This window comes from Chinchilla lanigera, unplaced genomic scaffold (assembly GCF_000276665.1).
Source record: "Chinchilla lanigera isolate Chin_1 unplaced genomic scaffold, ChiLan1.0 scaffold00062, whole genome shotgun sequence".
In the NCBI taxonomy this organism is placed as follows: domain Eukaryota; kingdom Metazoa; phylum Chordata; class Mammalia; order Rodentia; family Chinchillidae; genus Chinchilla; species Chinchilla lanigera.
The window spans coordinates 3,486,222-3,489,664 of record NW_004955463.1 but is presented as its reverse complement, the minus strand read 5'-3'; the positions used below and the strand labels follow the sequence as shown (position 1 = coordinate 3,489,664).

At 39.1% G+C, this 3,443-nt stretch overlaps 1 long non-coding RNA gene across 1 annotated transcript; it reads left to right on the top strand.

Moving 5' to 3' along the window:
* Positions 1-1,328: 1,328 nt before the first annotated feature.
* Positions 1,329-3,147, top strand: LOC102013702. The gene is made up of 3 exons (XR_263142.2): positions 1,329-1,566; positions 2,716-2,891; positions 3,005-3,147. It is a non-coding gene; the product is annotated as an uncharacterized LOC102013702 (long non-coding RNA).
* The last annotated feature ends 296 nt before the right edge of the window (positions 3,148-3,443 follow it).

The following is a 3,443-nucleotide window of genomic DNA, read 5'->3' as shown; positions in this document are numbered from 1 at the left end:
ATTTTATTACTAAGGACACCAAACTCAGAGAGCCTAAGCAGATGCTTCCATCACACAGATTTAAATCCACCTTTGTTTCACGTCCTGTGAACAAGGAAGTTCTTAGTCCAACTGTACAGTTTATAGACCACTGCAAACCTAAAACTTGTCCTGGGTAGCCAAAGAAAAGTATAATCTTAAAAATTGATGTGCAGCTTCTATTTCCTATTGTGAAGAAAAGAACACACACTCATATACACACATATACAAACACACACACAGACTCACACATATCTGAAATAGGAGCTGGTGGGTTCCGAAATGTGCATACTGACTGAAAAGTTGCTGAAGTCAGGTAAACTATGTAGCAGGTCCATGTGGCTCAAGGCAAACCATCACTGTTCTTTGAACCTTCTTGCTAGGTAGAACTTACCTTTTTATTTAATTTCTTTTTTTTTTTTTGGTCCAGCCTGCTAAGAAAAATTTAAATAGACAGATAAATGTAAAAATTTACATATCTGTCTTGTAATTCAATGGGATTCACTTCACAAGTCTACTACAATTAAAACTTTGTAATGCCTCCAATTATAATTTCAATGAGACATTGCCATCTAGAGGTATTTCAAAGGGTTCCTCTGACTGTGTCATAGCAAGAACCAGATTCAGGACAGGCATTTTGAAGTCACATGGTAGATTATAGTAAAATTTAATACTGTAAAGACACTACTGTATTTAAGTATAATAAATAAATTGCCTGATGTTGTAGCCAATGACTCTTTCAATTTGTTATTTGCAAACGGTTAGTGTTACCTTTAAAATATTCTTAAAATATCTTCAGATAAAATATTTAAAGATAATGCGATCTTTGAAATTCAAAATCTAAAGTTGTTTTAAGGTATTTTCTTTGTTTTAGAAAGTATTCACTCTTTGATTTCTGCTATTTTTCACCAAGATGGTGCATCATATAGTGAGGACAGTCACTGTTTTAAAGGGGAAAAGACAAACATTTACAGAATATTTTTCAAATATTCATTGATTGGATTGGTTCCAAAAGTATTTTAAGTGGCTGTGGGAATACTCTTTTCTTCTGAAAGACAGCTGTTCGTAACAGAAAGTCACAGGTCACTTTATGTGGTATGCAATTGTGTTGGACTACGAGTATCTGCAATGGGAAAAAGGGATACCGTGTGATTCCTAGATGTGCATACAGTGGAGTTTGAGAACGTGAGTGCAGGGTCAGCACTTAATTAGAAATAGGCTTTTATCTAACATAAAATATTACTGTTTTCTCTGTTCTCTGCAAAACTTCTCCTTTTACATCTCTGTCTCCCATCTATTTGAGGCTAGCATTGGTTTGCTTGTTTGTCTGGTTTTGGTTTTATGTTTTAATCTTCCGCTGCTGAACTGGAAAGTTAGCTCTGGGTAACTTGAGGTTCAACTCCACACTGACTGTTTTCTCCACCTTGGCAATCTGAAACTTTGCAGGGCTTTAATTCCCCCCATCACTGGGAGATTCTTGGAGTCACTGTTGAAGAAGGGTGGTATGGAAGATGTTGTGAATCCAAATTTTTGAATGAAGATCATCAGGTGAGTCTGAATAGTTTCACTTCCACCACGCTGCCCATTTCAGAGCTCAAGATTCACTCAGTCGTCACCCATCCATCATTTATTCATTCACTTGTGCAACATTGGTGTGTTTGCCATTCATTATACTCCAGAGATTCGTATCAGTATTCATGCTAGTATTAAACATGACACCAGATACCATACCCTTACCGGTCTTACCCTCTGGGTTACTAAGCTCTGCTGAACAGCCTCCCATCCTGGTGTCCCTCCACTGTCTTCCTTGCTCTTTCCTTCACTTAAATTCCTCTTCCATGAATATATTAGACCATTCGTAGAGAGCGTTAGTCTACTCAGAAAGGGAAGCTCAGATCTTCTGAGATAGGAACAGATCCTTTTCAGTGCGACTAGGAGGGAAATCCAGGCCCTTTTAAAATGAAAACTAAGTCAAGCATAGTGGCACATGCCCGTAACCACAGCTTTCTTGGTGGCAGAGACAGGATCGCAAGTTCAAGCCCAGCCTGGATAACTTAGCAATTTAGCAGTACTGTGTCTCAAAAAAGTAAACAAAGATAAAATTAAAAAGGGGTTTGAGGTGTCCTGGATTTATTCTCTGCTATCACAAAATTAAGTGGATAAATTAATAAATATATAGGCTGTTCTGTACTACTCTACACTGCCAAGTGGCTAGCATAAACATTTCCCTCAACCGGCTCAGTTTTCGTCAATTGCTTGGATTCTTCAGGAAATAAACTCATTGTCTTACTAAACATTTATCTGCCTGTTTCATGTTCCTTATTAAATATCTACTTTAACATTGGTTTGTTTGATATAAGTAGCTCTGTTAACCAGGGAAGGAATGCCGACTTCAATTTTGATAACTCTCCAGTTCCTGCTAACTGACTTCCTGCCTACCTTAGCAAGTTTAGGGAACTAAATTAAATCCACTAAACTGCTCTTCGCCTCAACACACTGCTTACCTTTTGGATTTACCTGTTTGTTCTAGGACTCAGACAGCTAGGGCTCCACTGCTATGGGAAAGAAGGCACCCTGGATAAATGCATTTGGTCTCTGGTCTACCAGTCAGTATAAAAACTGAATAGGAAAAGAGAATCCTTTAAGCAAAACAATTGCTAAAGTCTTCATTCTCCATCTCTAACTCCCCTTTCCAAGGTGTCTAGGGCAGGAGGTAAAGGATTCTGTGGAAGGAAGGGCAGACACAGGGAGTCTGATAGCCCCGAGCAGAAGGACCTTCAGCAGTGCCTCACTGACTGTACTGGTCATCTGGTGTGAGGGAAAAGATGCATATAGCAGAGAGTAGAAGAAAGGAGAGGTGGAACAGCCCAAAAGTGAGTGTTTCAGTTTGGTGGTTTGCTTCCTTCCACCTAGAAATTAAGGAACTGAATGTGTTCTATCTTGTAACTTCCACATCTCATTGAGCCTGGTATCGTTTGTTTTCCAGTGGAAGAAGGGGAACAAGATAATGAAGAAAACTCACCAGGCTCCTAAAGCCATAGGCCAGAAAAGATGCTGCTCACGTCTGTCTGTGTGTTCTGGTCCCGTGATTACATCTTGCTTCAACACGAGCTGAGCCAAGTCTCCAGAGAAATAGCTCCACCTTGTGGAAGGGCAAGCACACACGGTAGAGAATAGCGATGATCTCTGAGCTAGGAGAAAATATTTTAGTCCATGGACATTAATGCCGTTGAGACATAATTTCAGTGTTTTCATTGTGGTCTGAAGATTATTGCCTTCTAAGCAACTCTTACGTTTTGTTAAAACCACAGAATCAAGTGTTTATTCTTCAGTGTTCAGAACAGATAATGACCTTGGTGATAAACAAGCTCTAGTTTGGAAATCGTGAAGCAATATAACTGAGCAACACAATCCTTCATTTATTG